Source organism: Alligator mississippiensis, chromosome 4, assembly GCF_030867095.1.
Source record: "Alligator mississippiensis isolate rAllMis1 chromosome 4, rAllMis1, whole genome shotgun sequence".
Taxonomy (NCBI): domain Eukaryota; kingdom Metazoa; phylum Chordata; order Crocodylia; family Alligatoridae; genus Alligator; species Alligator mississippiensis.
This window is the reverse complement of record NC_081827.1, coordinates 75561671-75583567: the sequence shown is the minus strand read 5'-3', so window position 1 is coordinate 75583567 and position 21897 is coordinate 75561671. Positions and strand designations below refer to the sequence as shown.

At 42.8% G+C, this 21897-nt stretch overlaps 1 protein-coding gene across 1 annotated transcript in view; it reads right to left on the bottom strand.

Annotated features, from left to right (window-relative positions):
* The window catches only part of NAV3 (neuron navigator 3), an 878534-nt gene that overhangs the window by 778138 nt on the left and 78499 nt on the right, over positions 1 to 21897 (bottom strand). The window contains exon 2 of the mRNA XM_059726114.1: positions 5491 to 5628. The gene's annotated coding sequence lies outside the window, so the exon portion shown is untranslated. The remainder of the gene's footprint in view (positions 1 to 5490; positions 5629 to 21897) is intronic.

Genomic DNA, 21897 nt, shown 5'->3' with positions numbered 1-21897 from the left:
CCCGCCCAAATAGCAGAGTCAAGATAAAGTTAACTGTGTGTCTTTGTGTACATCACATGCTATCTTGAAATGGATTTCTGGACTACAATTGATTTTAGTTCAGTGTGTTTTTATTTTGCACCAGAATAAAATGAAGGAAAAATATATTATTTATTATTAGTCAACATGTAACTAGAGATATTAGCAGATACAGTCAGGCTTTTGGCTAATAGCTGAGTAGGACAGGATCCACTCCGTGTGTAGGTCAACTTGGTTGCTGACTTCAACCTCAAGTGCTTACAACACATGTCAGTGCTCATGTAACTGGAGGAAGCCTTAACTTCTGCACTGAATGTCTTTCCCCTAAGATTTAAAAAAATTCTGCTCATGTTAGTCAGTTCCCATAATATTTGATGTTTTTATAATGCCCTTCATCCTGAAGGATTTTGAGATACTGAACAACCAAAAAGACTATACCATTGCTTCTGTGATAGACAGCAGCAGCCACGTGGTTGTAGAATGCTGAAAGACAGTTCGGTTTGAGGGAAGAAATGTCTGGTCATGGAGGCATTCGGTTACTATGGTGAAGAGAGCCAAGTGGTAGTCATGAGATATTCAGTGCAAGTCACATTGAAAAGATTCCCTTTCTTTTCCGTCTTCCCTTCACCAAAACCCTAAAATAATGCAGTACATTGCATAGCACTTATTTTTCTACCTTGAGAAGATGAAGGACTAAATCATTCCTGCTGGAATATAAACAGGTAGCTCAAGAAAGACTAACTGCATGAAATGTGAGGCTGATTGTCCATATTTGGCAAGGTGACCACTAACTTCAGTGAAGTCTTGGTTCTATAAGGAATGCAGGGGCGTGTCGCTTGATGCTTAACAACTGAGCAATTTTCTCCCTCAGCCCTCTTGGAAGTAAATACCCCCTTGCTCCCACCTCTGATTTTGGTCAGCTTCCAGAGACACACACTAGAAGCTAAGCAGGAGAATAATGATAAGTTTGTGCTCAAATTATGTAGAAATATGGACTACTTCACTTGGAAACAACAGATAATTAGAGCCCAAAACACTCCCAATTTTAAATAACAAGAGGACCAGCTAAAATAAATGTAGTTAAATACTATTTTCTGACTTGATGGCTTCCAGGGTTTGAAGAAGGGGAGGAACACTGGTGCAGCAAATTTACCCTGTATTGTTCATTCACATGCCTCAGAGCTTTACATTTTTTAATCTGGTTGAAAAATGCTGATAAGTCTTAATTAAAAATAGCCTAGGGTGTAATGATTACAGAGCTCTGCATAGTTCAAGAAGATTTAATTTCCAAAAGGTTATTTACGTATCCCTTGAATAAAGTTAGCGTATATTCACTACAAAACTATTATTTTGACTTTTAAATCCTTTTACTGAAAGCTAAAATTCAAATGTAAATAATAGATCTTCAACCTACCGCTGCTTTTGTAATATTATATTTTAGTTCTTATCATACTACCATGCAAAATTTTATTAGCAGCCTAATTTGCAATTTAATTTAGAGAAGTGATTTCTAGCTATATCATGTCTTTCAATACTAATGAGATCTGAAATGTAAAATTATATTCTAGCCAAGTTCCCTTTTCTATTTAGTGCATAATTTTTTGGTATTCCTTCTCTAAATTCTTTTCAGTCAAGTTTTAGGCAAGTGTGAATTACAGACACTTTCTGTAATTTGGGAGAGATGTACAGGGTTGCAAATGCAGGAATCTACCTAGGAATTCATTCAGCTTTGTACTAAAACTCCCTAGGGGCTTCCTTCTGTGTCTTCCACTCAGGTTCCTGATGAATAACAGAACATTCATTCAAGAACTATGCATGTAGGAAAGGAAGAAAGAGCCAGGATGGCAGGTCAGTGAAGAGTCATACAGATCACTCCTTATTTCACATACTTAAGAACTCTTTATCCAGAACCCCCTGGCTAGGGACAGACATTCAAAAAGCCTGAGCCTGAATTGATTCAATCTTTTCAGGTTAGTCTCACCTGCAGAGCTTGAACCAATTTGCAAATGAATAGACATTCACTTTTGAATCAAAATGCAGGCACATGCCTGCAGTGGCTCAGTGGGGGATGCTAGAGCTGCCCTTCGTCTCTTCCACAGCGCTGAGCTGAGAGGAGGAGGCCAGGCCCTGGCAGGATGCTCCAATTAGGGAGGGGCTTAGACCCCAACCCTAGCCTGCACAGTCCCCAGCTGGGGTGTGCCTGGAGGAGGAGGGGGAAGTAGCCAGACTTTTCCTGGCTTACTTCAAGTGGCAGGAGCATTGCCAGACCCTGACCCCTGGCTAGCACTCTAAGGCAAAGAGGGATGGAGGAGGATTGCTTGCATGTAGTGCATGCATCTGTTGATGATGCTGAGATTTTCAACCTCCCTCTCCCTGCTTCTTCATGCTGTCTCCAGCAAACTGACAGGTACTCGCAAGTCCCATGCATTTTTCAATAAGTGCTATAAAATATATGTAGAAGGGAGTGCCACACCACCATGGCTGCCAAGATGAGGTACCCCTTCTCTGCCCAGCAGCAGTGGGGGGCACAACTCTACACTGTCACTGTGCCTCACCTTGCCGGCCATGGCAGCACAGTGCTCCCTCCCACACTGGATTCTGCCTGCTGGGCTGCAGAGGCAGCTCCTGCCTGGAGCTGGGCCAGCTTGGTTGCAGCTCCGTGCTCCGCACCCCACTGAGCGCAGAAATCTCAGGGGGCACTTGTCCTTCCCCACTATGCCATCACCTGTGCCCCATCCTCCACATGTCACCTATGGCCACACCTCTCCTTCCCCATACACTGGTGTCCTAGGGGGCGGAGGGAAGTGGGTTCAGAGTGAGGGGCATCAGCAGGCCTGGTGGGGTCTGTGGCTTGGGAACGAGGCGCAACAGTATGGGCAGGGGTATGGCACCAACATATCAGGGCTGCTCAGTGTCACAAAAGCAGCAAGGGGGCCAGCTGCAGTTGGATCTGCATCCTGGGCAGAGGGGGTAGGGAGAGCTCTGATTTTCCATTATAAAAGAAACAAAATAAAAACCCAAAATATATATGTATTTCTTTATTTATTATAATGATTGAGGGTGTACAAATTGTGCACCATTAGTTATGACATACCATCCCTCCCTGGAACCTATACAAAAAATCCTCAAACAATTGCAACCCATACTAAAAAACGACCCAATTCTTAAAGAGATTTCTTTCTCAAACCATCCATCCTAACTTTTAAATAAACACCAAAGCTCACCAACCTCATCACCAGAAGCAAACTTCTTATGGCCCAAAGCATACCGAATGGATCCAGACCATGCCAGGAGAAGAAATGTAAAGCCTGCCAACATGTCTCCATCACTCCCACCATAACTACACCCCACAACAGAACCATGACCATTCCTGGATCTTACACCTGCACCTCCAGAAATGTAATACAACCTCATCCAGTGCACTAAGTGCTCTGATGGAAAATATGTAGGAAAAACTAAGCAAGAACTGCTTACCAGAATGAATGCACACCGAAAATCTATCAAAGACAAAAATACCCAATTACCTGTGGGGGCACATTTTTCATAAGATGATCACTCTCTCTCTCCAATCTCTCAATTCTAATCCTCAAATGGAAATTACAAAGCACCTTTTGTAGACAAACCTATGAACTTCACTTCATAAAATCTACTGGATACAAAAAACCATGGACTAAATATAGACATTGGATTTATGGCACATTATAACCTGCCTGCCATCTGATAACCCCAGGTAATCTCTCTACATTTTACCAGTTACATTCTAGCACGAGGTCAACATTCTCTCCTTCCCACCCCATCACCACTTGTCTCACCCTTATCTTCCATGGCCTCTGATCCTCACTGCCACACATCTACATTTTCAGAAATCTGCATTTTGCATATTGGCTTCTGTTCCATTCAGGAGAACACAAAAACACAAGCAAACTCCCCCTATACCTGAAGAAGGGTGTTTGTGCCTGAAAGTTAGCAAAAAACAATTTTTTCCGACTATTTAATTCATCTAATAAAAGATTTCACATTTACCTTCAAAGAACCTTGTCTGCTTATAACAACTGGTAGGCTTCCAAATTGCTTTAAAATTGTAAATATGTCAATAAAACATTGTGTTCAACTGATCTCTCTCTCTCATTATATATATATATATATATATATATATATATATATAGTGATGTTTCATTTTAATCGTGGAAAAACATGAATTGAGTTTTTTTAAAATCAGAGAATTTGCAATTTTTTTTTTTTTAAATCAGAGAAAACCAGGATCCCTGGTTATGAACTACCTAATACAATGGCACCGTTAATATTCAACCAGTCATTTCCAGAACTAAAGTTAGCATTCTTCCCAGCACCATCACTCCTAACCCACCACTCCAAACATGTACCATGGGAAATGACATACTGGCTACACACCATTAAGCTTGGCTTTCAGGATGGCTATTTTAAGGACTCTTGGGAGTTGATGCAACATTGAACAGGCATAGAGAGATTTTGCAGACTGGCTCAGGGATTTGAAGGCAAAAAAAGTGGGAAGGGCAGGGGGAAGGGAGGCTGAAAGTAACTTTTGCCCCACCAGTGCATTCAACATGCTTCCGCTATTCCAGAAGAACTGTCTTATAAGGTTAGTTTTCTTTTATCTAAAGAGCAAATTACTGAAAGAAAAATCCCAGAACGTAGTCATCCCAAAACAAATGAAGTCATAGACTGTAAAGACCAATGGAACATGGTGCTTTGGGGTCATTTATATAAAATTGCTAGATCTCAGAGTTAGCTAGAACACACAGCATTTTGAGACATGCCGAGTCTAATGGTTTCAACATTAGTTTCATGATATTTTTTTAAGATTCTTCAATTCAAGAATTACAGCAAAATCTCAATTGAAATTTTAAAAAGGGAACTTTCTGGCACTTTTACAAAAAGTTGCTGATGTGATTGAAGTGTGCCCAATGATTCCAACCAACAAGTTATTTTTTTTAATATCCCATAATTGTTTTACTCAGGCTCATTAGTGTTGTAGGACTTGGTAATACATTTTATTTCAGTGTTGTCAATATTCCTAAATAGCTTTCATACTTCTCCCATTTGGTCATATTACAAAACATAGGAGCTTAAGAAAATGCAAGAGTCTGAATGAGACTTGACTTGCCATTCCATCACTTCACGTAGCAACAAAATAAGCTCAATTTTCAGTATTCTTTGAAACACAGAAACACTGGTGATAAATAATGTATACAGTGAAGCCTGCACTAAGGATCAACCCTAGCAGGAAGCTGATTATCTCAAGAGACCACTTTAAACCATCCCTGAAATTTCCAAGATATTTATGCTTGACCTATAGTTAAAAATACCCTCTATTAGCCGACCAATTTTTGCTAGTCCATTTGGGAGTCTCTTAACATTTCAGCAGTGTTCTCTTCTCAACAGCAATACATTTTACACACACATTTTTAAATAGAACATTGTTTTTCAGCTTACCACTTTAAGAGGAATGGCTGCAGGACCAAAGTTGTCAGCAGAATCCAATTCAAAGCTTCAGCTTGTCAGATTCAAAGCTGTGCTGCTGCACCTTGAAGGTACTGCTGTGTAGCATCCACAGTCATCTCTGTTTTGATGCTGTAAAAAAAACCCAGAATATTGCCTTACAGATACAGATTCTTTGTTTTTAAACCCACACAAAGCTTTTCGTTCCTTATCCTTAAGCAAAGGCTTGGAGGGGGAATGTTCCATGTTACATAATGTCAAGGTTCTTTTTTTTTTTTTTTTTTTTTTTTTTAAATAGATGTAGTGAAATCCTGAAGAAATTTCTAATGTGTATATATTATCCCTGAGGTTCTGCATTTATTCTGTCAATCAACAGAACCAGGCTGTATGCATTTACTGGAAATTAATTTGATCTTTTTGCAGAAATGGCACAGATGTGGTTTATTAACTGTTTGCAATCAGTTTTACTGTACTGCACCCAGTTGCTCTCATTTACATTTTAATGCTTTTTCAGGTATTATGAACAAATATAATATATGGTCTTATTAAACCCTATAGGAAAATGAAAACTCTTAGGAGAATGATAAAAATGCACAAATAACTGCGGTGCACGTTATTTCTGATTTATGAACTTCTTCTTGGAAATGAAAACATTAGCATCATATTAGAACATTGGATAACTGTCCCTGTATATCATAGAAATAAAAAAGCAACCAAAGCACCAAACAGCCATCAAGAGATTCCCATCAAGGGAAAAAAAATTCTTCACCAACAGCAGCTTCAAATTAAAACAAAATGACAGTTCCTAAATGGATAGTTCCTAAAAATACACACAAATGCAACCAACAAGCAAACATTTTTGTTTTCCACAAGTGGGTGAAGCCAAATGTCACATTCAAGAAGTATGAAATTAATTATTTCATTCTGAGCACTGAACAGATTCAGGAGACCCAGTGCCATTCTAGACTCTACAACTGACCTTTGGCAAGTCACATTCCCATGCTCCATCTCAGTTCCTCCATCTATAATACTATGATCATTGTATTAACTTGCTTTGTAAATAGCTTGAAGATTTATACACAAAAAATGCTATATAAAGACTAGGCATAATTATTAAGTGTGTTATTGAATTACTTCACCTCCTTTTCTCACTTCAAAGACTGCATGAGAAGTGCAGCATAAGATTCAGCCCTACAGTAGGCAGGTGCAAATTTTGGAGCCATGTCATTCTGCACTGAGAGTGAAGCGGCTTACACATAGATCTTATATATCCAATCAAAACTCTGAAGCCTTTTGTTCTCATTTCTGTGCTCAGACCATTGCTTCTTTCTACATACCAGTACAAACCTGTTCTCTGCATTGCGGGTGTATCAGATTCTATATTTTATTTTTATATTTAAAGTTATGTTTTTTTAAACTCACAGGTTTTACACAAGACACCTCTCTGTATAGCTCTTCTAGTGTCATATGTTTGGCAATATAGACAGGTAACTAGACAGAAGGTGAACCAATCATCTATCAGAAGAATGCTGTTAAAAAAAGGAAGGGGGGAGATGATCATTAAGATAAAAGTGAGAGGGAATAATTATGCTAAATATCAGAGAAAACTTCCTCAAAGTTGCTGTCAAATTATCTCCTAAGGGAACTGGTAGAAACCCTTTCGCAAGGAACTACCCTGGAAAGAAGTACTAAAAAATGGATTGCTGGAAGAAGATCTCTCTGCCAGTGAAGTTAACTAACTGCTCTAATCAGTATGTTTTCTTCTAACTTAATGGCTTAGAGTTCACTTGGTTATTAGTTTTGTTAGTTATATGCAGGGATCCAGGTTTTCCATTTGCCATGGAAAAACGTGGTAAAACCCAGATTTCCTCCTTTAAAAAGAGAAGTTCCTGGATTTCCTCCTTTAAAGGAGAAAAACGTGGAAAGCGGTGGGTTTCCCCTTGCAGGCTGGCAGAGTTTCAGTCTGCAAGGGGCTGGCGGCACCATGTACATGTGCAGACATACACATTCACATGGCTAGCAGATAGCCTGGAGACCAGCTCCCTGCAGGTAATTCTGGAAGGGGGCAGGAGATTGAGGCTCCCATAGTGAGGGAGGGAGGGAGGGAGGGAGAGAGAAAGGGAGGGAGGTAGTTGGACAGGGCTGAGGCTGCTTCCCAGTGTGGGCTGTGCCTAGGGCTTAGGGCCTAGGGCTGCAATGTGCAGCCACAGGGCCCTAGCAGGGAACAGGATGAAGCTGCAGGCAGCTCATCTAGGGGGCGGCAGGCAGACTGGCTCTCTGTCACTGTGTGCACTCCGGGGGGGGGGGAGGGGGTGGTGCCAGGGGGACACGTGCTCCCCAGATTTGTTCATGAGGTAGGGGAGGTGTGGGCTGCCCGCTGTAGGCTCAGGTCTCCCTACCATGCTGCCCTCCCCCTGGGGCTTCCACAAGCGAGCAGGTGAGACCTGGGTGTGGCAGGGCAGACAGGGTGGGGAAACTCAGTGCTGCTGCTGTGAGCCCCATGCCACCATAGCAAAGCGCCCCCTTCCCACTTGGCATCAGCAGGGATGGCAGTGTAGAGTTGTGCCCCTTGCAGCTGCTGGTATGGCAGGGGGTGCCTCACCATGGCAGCACAGGGCTCAGTGATGGCACCATGTTTTCCCCACCCAGCCCCACTCTGCCCTGGTGTGCTGGATCCTGCCCACTGCACTGCAGAGGCCAAGGGGAAGGCAGCAGGGCAAGGAGACCTGCAGCAGGGCAGGGCAGCCCATCCCTGCCCCTCCCGCGGGCTCCGCTCTAGCCATGCTGCTCGTGGGGGAAGGGGAGCCAGGTTTCATGCTCTGGCTCAACCATAGCAGCCGCTACCTCCCACAAGCAGTGACTGGGGCTCAGGCACTACTGGGGTGGGCAGGGGGCTGCAGACCCAGGCTCCTGGCCCCATAGCCCTGGATGAGAGGCATCAGCAGAGGTGGGGAGCTGTGGGTGGAGAGTGAAAGACAATGGCATGGGCAGGGCACTGCCATATCAAGGCTGCTCAGTGCCACAAAGTGGGGGATGGTGGGGGGGCAGCCACAGCTGGACCCACATCTTGGTGAGTGAAGGGGGTAGGAGAAGCTCTGATTTTCCATAATAAAAAATTCAAACTCAAACATCAACATTTATAGGTATTTAGAATGTATTTTATTATGGTGACTGAGGCACTGGTAGGCTTCCAAATTGCTTTAAAATTGTAAATATATCAATAAAACATTGTGTTCAACTGACATCTATATCTATATAATGTTCTACTAATCAAGCTATCTTTTCTTCTTCAATTTAGTCTTTTAGCCATTCCTGTAATGCCTCTCTTCCGTTTCACAACTCTGAAGACTATTTTTAACAGGGATGTACCGATAGAGATTTGGGAGGCCAATACCAATATCCGATATTTAAGAAAGCATATTGGCTGATACCAATCCAATTTCCAATACAGCTGCCTCCAGCTGATAAGTCCAGTGTGGTGGAAGGGGAGGGGGGCAGAACAATGCCCCACCATGGTAAGGGAGGGAGGGGGCAGGTGGGGCAAAAAGGCAGCTCCCACTGCTGCTTGCAACCCAAGAGGACATGGGGGGGTGCCCCCCAGATCTACATGGGACAGGGCAGGCTGCAGCCAGGTCTGCACAGGGCTCTTCTCTGTGGGGGATGGTCTCGGAGCAGGCACTTGCGACGCTGGGAGGATACTGCATCCACTCCAAATTTCATCACTGCTCAGCTCCCAACACTGCCGCTGCCAGCCACCCAGCGCTGCTCCAGCTCAATGCCCTTTCTCTACCCATGCACCAGGAAGAGTCAGGGCTGCACTGGGCAGCTGGCAACAGCAGCATTGGAAGCTGAGATACAACAAAATTTGTGGTGGATGCATCATCCTCCCAGCACTGCCGGTGCCTGCTCCAAGCCCAGCCCCTACCAAGAAGAACACCATGCAGTCCCAGCTGCAGCCTGCCCCACCCTGCACAGATCAGGGGGCACATGCCTCCCCCCAACACACCCATTCTCCCAGGGTGCAAGCAGTGGCAGGAACCACCTCACCGCCCCACCACTATGAGTCACAGTTCCAGCCCTCCCCCCACCCTGCCTGGGCAGCGCCTGCCCCTGGCCCCTCCCTCACTGTGGGAAGTGGTGATCTGCCCCACCATGGCCCTTCCCTCCCCTTCTCCCACAATGGACTGACCAGCTGGGGGCAGCTTTCCACACTGCCGGTTCTGCTTCTCACTGCCCGAGTGCTGCGCTGCGGTTGCGTGCATCACGAGCATTTAATCGGCCCCAATAAATAATTCCTGATTTTAGAGAGGACTCCCTGCAAATCATATGCAATCCAGCATTTCACATTTAAGGTGCATGAAACACAGTCAGGGCGGCTAGGATCTGGAACCAACTTCCAAGGGAAGTAGTGCTCGCCCCTACCCTGGGGGTGTTCAAAAGGAGGCTAGACAATCACCTAGCCAGGGTCGTTTGACTCCAGCATCCTTTCCTGCCCATGGTAGGGGGCTGGACTTGATGATCTGCTTAGGTCCCTTCTGACACTATCAACAATGAAACTATGAAAACCGAATGGAAAGAATTCAGTTTCAACAGAGTCACATATCTGTGTTTATGTACATAATCAGCAATACTATCTAACACTGACCTGTAGGTCATTTGGCTCCCTCCAACTGACCGATTTTACTGTGTTACTAGCCAAGCTGATAACAGTGGCTGCAATTAGCAACCCATTCCTGTACCACAGCATGTAAGAGAGGGATTCATTATTTGAACAAGTGCCATGTTATAGAAGCGGGGTGGGGGGTGGGCAGGGGGGAGAAAAACCCAGAGAAGAACATATAGTGGCTTGGATTAATGAGCCAGTGCACATGCTGCAAACTTAATGGGCAGCACTGACAGGGTTCAATTATAAAGAAGTCTGCAGCCTCATTACTGCCACTGGTTGTCACTTAGGGCATTGGCATAGAGGACCTATGCAGCAGGAGACAGACAAAGGAGAGTGGGCGAGTAAATGAAAACAAAGAGCAGTCTTACAGCATCAAGGATATTGCATCTCTGTTCACAAAATAGAGTTCGTGAGTCTGAAAAGCATGAGGTACATGTATTATAAGCTGGAATAGAAATGCAATTCTGTTCTCTCACAGCAATAATGCACAAAACACAAGAAAGCACAGAAATCTGAAAGACAAAAATTAAGATGCCTCACTTTTGTTTCACATAAGAATCACTGACTTCTTTACGATCTTGTAATTTTTTAAAAATATACTTATTGGAAGACATTGGCAGTAAATACGTCTTCCATAATTAAAACAAGATAATCAACTTCCTAACTCAACAGTTACTAGGCCTAATCTTGATAGAAGATGCCTTCAACTGGGCTTCTGTGGTTGTTCCACCAGGCAAGCAGTCCCATAATTACATAATACAATTTAATGGTATACCTTTGTTTAATAAAATTAACAAATCTTAATTTCTATGACTAGCCCATCAATTTTCATATTTTTATAGGAAGACTGTATACAACTCTTTTTACCAACTATATTGAAAACATGTCTTTGAATTAATGATTACTTCATGGAGGGCGAAGTGTTCAAAATATAAGGATAGATGTAAGTGGACAGAGAATGTTGTTAAGACTGAACTGGGACTCGGGAAATCCAAGCTCATAACCCAAGTCTGACATTAACTTCCCGTGTGATGTTTAGTAAGTCACTTAGGGGAAATTTTTCAAAGGCACTGACTTCCAACAGGAAATGAACATTTAACACCCTTTGAACCTTTGAATTTGACACCCTTTTCTTCCTCTTAAATTTCACTCCGATTTAATTCCCCATCTACAGAGAAAGAAAACTGTTTTCCTCATTCCATTTTGCTTGTCTATATTAAAACATAATCAGAGCAGGAACTGTCTCTCATTAGGTCTCTATACAGTGCCAGATAAGGAGGGTCCAAATCACAGTAGGAACTTGTAAATGCTACTATTATAGAAAACAACAGTAATTATAGTAGAGGCCTATGAAACAAAAGAGCCCCAAACTAGCCACAATAAGTGCCTTACATCCACTGCATAACATAGTTACAAACTGAGGGCATTTTTACATGTGTTCTAGGGACGGGGGGGGGCAGAAAGCTTCAATTAGCTTAAAGTTTGGTGCTTAAATGCCTTTGTAGTTATGGGCCTTGGTAAGCATATGTCTCATGTTCTTACTCACTTGACTCACTTGTTTTACTTGACTCAGGACCATGGTGATCAAGCTTTCTGCTCTTAACAGCTGTTTATCCAAGATGTTTAAAGAATGCCAAGATATATAAGCACCCAACTGCCATTTGATTCTGATTGATTTTTAGACAGCTACCCACTTAGGTTTTTGGGGTTTTTTTTTTAAATCCTAGTCTAATACTTTGGGCACCTATACACAAGGGCTGAGGCTGCTCTGATGCACTGGAATTCCACTGCCTTAGAGCAAACAGGATTAATCAAGTCTGCTGGAGAATGGCAATTGCTGCACCCCAGCAGCTTCCTGTGTCTTGTGTATCAGTGTCTCAGTGCTTAAAAATGGTGGTGGAGGCCCTTGAACTAAAGCCTGTCCAACAAACTTTAGTTCAAGGGCCTCCACCACCATTTTTAAGTGTGGGGATGCTGATACAGTAGACACGGCATGATGTTAATTAGACCACTGTGGTCCTGAGTCAAGTAAAACAAGCAAGTAAGGACATGAGACATGCTTACCAAGGCCCATAACCACAAAGGCACCTAGGTACCAAATTCCCGAGTAAATCAGACAGGTAAATCTGATATTAAATGCCCCCCCCCCCCCCCAAAAAAAACCCCCAACATAATTAGTTGATGAGAGAGTCATCCATAAACTGTTTCTGAAATATTAAATTGCCCACTTCAGAAACACTGCAATATCTAACTAGTTAGTACTCACAGACATAGATTTAAAATGTATGATCACAATAGGCTTGATTCTTTCAGAAACTACACCGTTAGAATCTAGTGCCAAGACATACAGATTTTTCTTCTGCTTTTGGCAGCTTACATTACGTAGATTTAACTTGAACCATGAAGGTACATACAGGTGTTACATTTAGATGGACCACTCATCCAAGGGTGCAGAGAGCTTAAATTGCCCCCAAAATGGTGCACCCAATCTAAGTTAGTTCACTTGAGGAAGTATACTTGTAGCAAGCAACCTTTTTTTTAGCCTGTCCCCCCACCCCCACCCCAGATGTGAAGCCCCTCCATATGGCAAAAAGCCCCTTTTGCAGTACTTGCCCCCTTTTGGGGATGCTTTCTCTTTTCTACCTTTTCTTCCTCCCTCCCTCTTCTTCTATTACTACTGAATATAAGGTGTACTTGTAATAAAAATATAGTTTGTAGATGCTTTTATGGGTATAAAATAGTGTTCTGCATCAGTATGCCTCCACCCTACCCTATTGTATTTGGTCTATTTGTTGTATGTGCCATGGCACTTCACCTTTTTATGTTTTATAGTCTATGCTTTTTAACTTTGTAACAAATGTACTTTAAGTTTAAAAGTAAGTTGTACCATGTAACAATGTTAGCAAGGGCGGGAATGAAGCCACAGCTTCTCTGTATGGAGTGGGTCCCTGAATGAATCTTGATTGATTGCATAACACTAGCTAGACAGGAACAAGCTAACAAGTGGCAATTAACACCTACCAAACCACAGGCTAAAGGAGAGTAAAGGATCAATACAGAGCTAGGAACCCCCTGAAACTTTAAAGGTACAGAAGCCCTGGTTTGAACTAATCACAGCAGTGAATTAATCAAACTTTAAATCAACTGACTCCCAAGACTGCATGTACCTGCAGACATGACCCCTGGGGCTGACAGCTGTCATCCAGGCACCAAGGGGGACGTCCCATGAGGTCAATGATCCCTGGATTGGGCAAGCCTGAAAATTGGGGAGTCACCAAAGTCTGCCAGAGAGGGATAAAAGGCAGCAAAACATGACCCCCCCCAACAGCACCCTCTTTGACCTGACCAGCACCCTGCCTGCCCAGCCAGAAAGACTGGCTGGCAACCCCCTTCTTTCAGTGCGATGTTGCTTCAGAAGTCTGAACTGGCCATCAATGCCAGAGTCCAGCGCTTGGGGATAGGTATATCTTGACATCAGTGCTTAGTGTTCATAGCTAGTTACTGTGAGTGTGTGCATGTGCCTGAATGTGTGTGTGTTGAGGGGATCTGCCCCAAGGTTTATGATCTGACTTTTACATCCATCTAATAAACTAGAATTTTATGATGATCCTGTGAGTTGGTCCTTTGTAGCCAACATACTAATGTGGTTCAAGATTGGGTTAACTTCCACCGCAGGGCCAAGCTTGGGCTGGGCTTCCCCCTGCTCCCCTGCCCTCCACCCACCCTGTGTGGCTGGATGCTGCCTGTGATGCCAGCCCTGGGTGCTGGTTTGGAACCACTATCTAGCCTGCATTCAGATTAGACACTGCCCATCTGGTTCACTGCGAAAAAGGTTGAACAACACTGTTCCAAATTAAGGATACTTAATGGCCAGCAAAAATAGCATCAGTTGATAACTGGAAGACAGATAAAAAATGGATTATTAAACTTGCCTGACAACACTTAAAAAATGCAACACAAACCAATATTACATAATATTTATGATTGTGTAGTAGAGGCACTCTGCATGTTCTATTTTCTATTTGAGGACATAAAGAGGGTGTATAAAATTTGCCCCTGAAATACTCTATGCAGTACCTGAAAACTTCCAAGTAACATCTCATAAAATAATCAGGATACATCAAGCAATCAATTATAATTCAACAATGCAATGTACCTGTTATAAATCGATACCTTTTACCATCAGTGTTCTGCCCAATATTGTCAGTCAGCTAAGCACAGTTGTTAGGCTGTGCTTATGACATAGGCTGTACTTCCCATTGCCCAAAACCATTAATGTGAAGTGCTGTGCACATCAACTACATACTGTAACCAGCACCTCACATTGTGGATTAAAATTCTGAACTAAGAGTATTAATAAAATAGTGTAGAAAAAAAAATCAGAAAAATGAATTCTTTGATCTGCCTTCTTTTCTTATAAAAGCATGAAGTCCCAAAGCATATTGCAAACTAATGCTTCATACTTTTTGCAGTTCATTCAAAAGTTGGAGGTGTTCCTTCTCTTCCGAATTTTGGAAAAATTATTGAGGAAAATGGGCATGGTTGTCTTAAACTAACATGAACATTTACATCTGGCAGGGAGGGAAATGTCTCACTAATCTAATCATTGGTTTACATACCTATAATCTTTAGCCTGTCATAAATCTACAAAACTTCTGAATACTAGGATTCTGTATTTGCGTCTTAGGTTTAGCTGACGGATGCAAATAGTAGACGCAGTCAGTCAATTCATTAGAGATTATGCAGCTGCAGAGGAGAGACCAAGTTATTCCAGCTAAATTGGAATTAATTAACACTTAAAATAATCTCCTGTAACTACACCCTTCTATATGTTATTATAATATTCTCTAAAGATATAATAATTTGGGCTAATTCTACCTCCTTTGGGTTATGCCATTTTCCCTTTGCAGATGTAGAGAAGATATAAATCCAGCAGAAGTCCCTTCGGTATATAAATAAAGCCTAATTTGAGCACAAACCTGGCAGCATATATGGCCTTAACATTTTTATTTCCAATCATAAAAAGATGAGAAGAAGCATCCAGAAAGTCAAGGGATACACTGCAAAATGCCCAAGGGGGAAAAATGAAATCAGGGGAGGGATAGTGAGAAGACAATAAGAATATATTTAGTCATACGTTTTGAGTCCCCATGTTTTCAAAAACAGGAATCACCACAACTTTATAAGAATTCAACTAGTTTTATAGCGTCCCTACATCTATGAATCACTGTTTCATAACAGGAAGCCAGTGCCACTACCACCAGCCATAACATTTCTCTGCGCTATTACTTTAAAACTGAATGGCAATTAGCTATCCAAATATAATTCCTTGCTATAATCTCTTTTTTGTTGCATCTTTGCCCTCTCACAATGTTGCACAACATCCTGTCCCACTCACAAATCTGTTTCTGTTTGTGAAACAGTAACTCCCCATTGTATCCAAACTGACATGGTACACAACAGAAGCCTTGGGCATTTATGTCACTTTCTGGCAAGCTTAGTTGTTTCTTTTGGGGAGGAAGAAATTCCCATTATAAATGGGTCCACATAGGCTTAAAATTCTTTAAAGGAAAGGAATTGGCTTTTCCTACTTGAGTCTTCCCAAACTTCAGATAATTTGCAGAAGTTTGATGATGGGTGTTAGGGGACAATGAATATCTAAGATTCTAATGCACAGCTTTCAAGGTGCCACATGTAAAAAGTTGAAGGAGAGGGGGTGCACAACAAGGAACACATTTTTAATTACTCCCCATGTGTCATTTCATTTTTGCTTGTTTAGCAGTCTGTAAGATGGATGATAATGTTCCTGCATTAGTCAGAAATAAAGATTGTAAAGAATTTCCAGATTATTATTTTAAGAAACAGACATATTACTAGGGAAAAAATTAGTATTTATGGAGTAGGTTCAAAATGCATCCTAAAATTTTTCTAAAAAATAAAAAATATGGCAGCAGATAAACATCTTTCCAAGCAAGTGAAAGCTCTCAAAAAGTTTAACCTGCATTTTTAAAAATATGGTTATTGCCCTGACAGTAAGTGAAGATGACATTATGGAGTTCTATACTTATCTTCTCTCAGTAACTCTCATACCCATTTGCAAATCAAAATATGTTTTATGAACTGCAAGTATTGTGAACTCAGCCTGGGATCTCAAAATAAATCAAGCTATTTTAATTCCTGCCTCTTGTTCTAGACCTGCTCCAACTAGGAGATGACAGTTTTGCCAATGAGTCACAATGCAGAAAAGAGCCACATGCAGCCATGGTATCCTATTGCCTACACAGTTACCTACATCCCCCGTCAGATATGTTCCTTCAGCACCAAATCAGAGCATCCTACTCATTTTTCCTTCTGGGCTTCTTTTTTTAGGAGGAGGCCACTGAAGATGGTGAAGTTCCCTTTCCTCAGCTACTTAGAAAGTGGCACTTGGACTCCACTAAATGGTTTACCAGTACCTGTAAGCAAAGGTTTTGCCAAAGGTCACAGAACCAGAGGAAGAGAAAGCTCACTAAATTGGGAAGGAGATGGCACAGATAAAAAGTTGGGTGGAATCCATCTCAGAGGGCACTGACAAAAAGTGATGTTTTGTTATGCAATCAGCTCTCTAAAAGTGCTGATGCAACCTAAACCCCCCATCGGTGCTTTCTTCAGGATGAGACGGGGGAGAAAAGAGGGGAGAGAGCTTGGTTTAGAGTTTGCCCAGTCTTTGCTGGAGGGAGGGGTTGGATTGGAGGCCCCTCTCCTGAGCAAGGTCTGAGCAAACCACAAACCAAGCTCCCTCCCATCCTGAAGACAGGAGAGCAGTGGAGCTGGCAGGGTGGGGCTAGGGAAGAGAGGCTGCAGACATTCAGCTGTCTCCAAGCTAGAGCTTGATCCCCCAGCACCAGGATCGAGAGAACGTCTGTTGAGTCAGGGGGATTGCTGTAACTCATGACACTTCCTGTAAAGCGCCATGAGTTACAGTGGGGAGCTGCATGTTTGTCAGAGCCCATAGGGTCCTACAATACCCAGGACAGTTTCTGCAGCCTGCTTTCTCAAAACCATATTGGCCACACAGTATCAAGCTGTTAGATCTTGCACTTGCCCAGCCAAGTTGGTAATGGTCAACACCACAAAAGGTGCCAATACACAAAGTAATGTGATCCTACTGGTTTAGAATTACTTTTTCTAAGTAAAATCACACTTCACTCTACACCTTCACAAAATCTTGAAAGACATGGTAGTGCATTTGTTATAGTTTTCACTTATGCTGTGAAATTGGGTTTATTAGAATTCTGGTACCTGCTACTTGCTTCTACTTCATTTTTTAAAACCATTCTTTGCATGAGTCTGTTAGAGTGACAGCATAGTAAGAAATGGCAGCACAGTATTTTGTAAGGGCAGGCAGTTGTGTCAACTCAGACCATTGGCATGATTAACAAATGATTAATCAGGGTTCACCAATTTCATCACAGTTCTTCCTCTGAAGATACAGCACTTAAATCACAGTATCTACCTTGAACTTGCTGTATTTTTAAACTGTTACACTTTATCACAGCTCTTCATCTGAATGACTAGTGCCAGGAACTTGCCACAGCAGAATTAAAAACATATTGACACTTTAAACCCCACTGTCTATCTTTGAAGTCTGAGAGCAATAACAAGCAACAGAATATTTTGCTTGGAAAAAAAGGACAGTGCAGTTCAGGCCGTAATGCTGCAGCCTTCTCAATGCAAAACTATCACAAAAGAAAGAGAGGCCACACATTAGAGGTACTGTGCCATTATCTGAAGACCAGCTACACATGCAAATTAGCTATCACACAATAAAAAGCTTCAACCAGCTATAAAGTTAGATCTGGAACATCTGTGCTAACTTTATAGCTGGTTGCTACCGAGCTTTAATTTGCACATTTAGCACGGTCTTCCCTGTGGCTGGGAGCCCTGTCAGCTGACAAGGCTCCCAGATGCAGGGATGCACCATGCCTAGCTGGAGCTAGGAGTCCCACAGCTGAGGGGAGTCTCATCCCCAGCAGCTGCCAACTCTGGGTTCCAGTAGTACCTCCTAGCTGTCAGAACCCAGTGTCTCATAGCTGTGGAGGCTAGGTTCCCGCAGCATGCTTCCTAATGTCAGGACCCAGCTGGGGCCCAGTAGCTGCAGGGCATGACTACCATCTCCCTACCCTTGGGGTACATAAAGCCTCTGGGGCTGGGAGATAACAGCTGCCACAATCTCCCAGCCTGGGGGAGGCACGTGAAACCCCTGGGGTCAGGATGGGGCATCATAGTAGCTGCAGTCTTCCAGCCTGGAGAGTGTGTAAAACTGAGGGAGCTCCCAGACATGGGAGCTTGCTTCTTTCTCAGGCTCCCCCTGCACCAGATCAGGCTCCTCCTGCACTGGCAATAAGGCATGATGGGATCTAATACATAATCCCACAATCATGCCTCCTGCCCTGCAACTGTGGATCATGCAGTAAAATCATAGAAAGTAAGGGTTAGAAGGCACCTCAGGAAGTCATTTAGTCTAACCCCCTGTTCAAAGCAGGACCATCCCCAACTACATCATCCCAGCCAAAGCTTTGTCTAGCTGGGTTTTGAAAACCTCTATGGATGAAGTTTCCATCACCTCTTCGAGTAACCTGTTCCAGTGTTTTACTATTCTCCTAGTGAAAAAAATCTTCCTAATATCTAACCTAAATTTCCCTTGCTGCAACTTGAAACCATTGCTCCTAGCTCGATCATCTGCCACCACTGAGAACAGTCTAGTTCCATCCTCTTTTGAACCCCACTTCAGGTAGTTGAAGGCTGCTATTAAGTCCCCTCAGTCTCCTCTTCCCTAGACTAAATAAGTCCAGTTCCCTCAGAAGTCATGTCCCCCAGCCCCTCACCATTTTTGTCACCCTCTGCTAGACTCTCTCCAATTTTTATGCACATCATTTCTGTAGTGGGGGGCTCAAAACTGGACACAGTAATCCAGATGTGGCCTCAGCACTACCAAATAGAAGACAATAGTCACTTCCCTCAACCTACTGGCAACGCTCCTACCAATGCAGCCCAGTATGCCATTAGCCTTCTTGGCAACAAGGGCACAGCACTGGCTCATATTCAGCTTATTGTCCACTGTAACCCCCAGGTCCTTTTCTGCAGAGTTGCTGCCCAGCCAGTCAGCCCCCAGCCAGTGCTGGTGCATGGGATTGTTCTGTCATAAGTGCAGGACTTTGCACTTGTCTTTGTTGGACCTCATGAGATTCCTTTTGGCCCAAACCTCCAATTTGTCTAGGTCACTCTGAATCCTAGCCTTACCCTCCAGCACATCTACTACTCCCCCCAGCTTGGTGTCATCTACAAACTTGCTGAGGGCACACCGTATGCCATCTTCCAGGTCATTGATGAAGACATTGAACAAAACTGGCCCCAGGTCCAACACCTGGAGCACTCCACTTGATACCGGCTGCCAACTAGCCATTGAGCCATTTCTCTGAGCCCAATGCTCCAGACAGTTGTCTATCCACCTTACAGACCATTCATCCAGCCTGTACTTTCTTAGTTTGCCTGCAAGAATGCTGTGGGAGACCATATCAAAAACCTTGCTAAAATCAAGGTTCACCACATCCACTAGTCTCCTCATATCCACAGAGCCAGTTACCTCATCAGAGAAGGCAATCGGGTTGGGCAGACATGACTTGCCCCTAATGAATCCAGGGTGACTGTTCCTAATCACCTTTTTCTCCAAGTGCTTGGATTCCTTGAGGATCTGCTCCATGATTTTTTCCAGGGACTGACGTGAATTGAGGTTGACTGGTCTGTAGTTCCCTGGAACCTTCTTTTTCCCCTTTCTTAAATATGGGCACTATGTTTGCCCTTTTCCAATCATCCAGGACCTCTCTTGATTGCCATGAGTTTTCAAAGATGATGGCTAATGGCTCTGCAATCACCTCAGCCAACTCCAGCCCCATGGTCTTGTACACATCTAGCTTTTCTAGGTAGTCCCTAACCTGTCCTTTTACCACTGAGGGTTGCTCACCTCCTCCCCAAACTGTGCTGCCTAGTGCAGTAGTCTGGGAGCTGACCTGGCCTAAGAAGACTGAGACAAAAGGGAAAAAAGGCATTGGGCACTTCAGCCTTTTCTGCATCTTCCCCCATTCAGTAAGGGACCCACACTTTCCTTGATCCTCCTCTTGCTACCTACACACTTGTAGAAACCCTTCTTGTTATCCTTCAAATCCCTTGCTAGCTGCAACTCCAGTTGCACTTTGGCCTTCCTGGCTTCATCCCTGCATGCCCGAGCAATGCTCTTATATTCTCTCTAGTTATTTGTCCAAGTTCCCACTTCTTATAAGCTTCCTTTTTCTGATTTAGTTTACTAAAGAGTTCCCTGCTAAGCCAAGCTGGTCTAGATCCCATCATGCCTTTACCTGCATGTGAAGAAGGGCTCAGAAAGAAAGAAAATAGCTCAGTGTGAAACTGCTTCTTGCAGCTACAAGCTGCTTGGGGCCATATCATCTCTTTTGCACAGGTTGTGTGTGCAGAGTAGTGATGGAATAGGGATTTGGATAAACTTGGGCAGTGTCAGAAACTGCACTCTTAGTACATGAAACATTCCTTTCCAACATGCCTTGTCGGGGAAGTCAATTGTAAAAGAGGAGGGAGAGAAGGAGGGAGTAGGGTGGGTATCATGAACACTTTCTTCAGGCAGTGCTGTGGTCAATGTCATATGAATGGGAAAGGATTCTAAAGGTATCACAAAATGAATAAATCATGGGTTATATTGCCAAATACACATGGGCAGTGCGGAAACAAAGACAGAAAAGTAGCATGGGCAAGGTTTGCTGTGCTCACACAGATAAGGCTGACCCAAATACCCGGGTTAACTATTCTCTGAAAACATATCCCTAGATATTGTGTTTCTTCCCACAAGTGGTGTTTGGATGACATTTTCTCCCCCTCCCAATGTTTTTATTCCTGTCTGAATGTTTATAGTTGTACTCTGGTAATTTTACCAAGTGCTATCATTGAGGTGAATGACTTCCTTACACTGTCCAATAGCCTGCCTTAAAAACAAACAACTACTGATAAGATGCGAGGTATCAGACTGCCCTGCCAGGGATACTATTTTGTGACAATTCTTTACAAAGAGGAGGAAACTCAGCTGCTAATATATCTTAAACACTTCCGTGAAAGCAACAACCAAGAAAGCTGATTATTGCTGGACAGCAACATATTTTTTCCCCGTGGTAATTTGTTCACTGCATAGTCTAATCCTGGTGCCGGTAAGTCAGTAACTGATCAACAGAAAGCAGAATAATATAATCATGTTTGTGGACAAACGGAGGAAAGCAAGCTTAAGTCATTTTCTGCTTTGTCACAAAAGATTCTAACATGTGTTGTTATGTTTCACCTTGATAGCTAAATGTTAACATTTAAATAGTTCAATCACAGATCATAAACACTTTTTCTAAAAAAAAATTATTACTCAAGGATGATTTTTATAACTTAAAGCATAAAAAACTGTAATAAAACTGAAATGGCAAAATGATGATGAGAAAACATCTACGTGTTATGATCAACGATACAAGGATGTAAGGTTTCATTATTATTATTGTTAGAGTAGCCTCTAGAGTCTCCCAATAAGGTTTCAGGACTTCACTGCACCATGCAAATATAGAGGGGAAAAAACAGGCCCTGCTCCAAGCAGCTTTTGTTGTAAAGAAAAAGAAAAAAATTCATTCCTTGTGAATGAAAGCTTAAGTCACAAG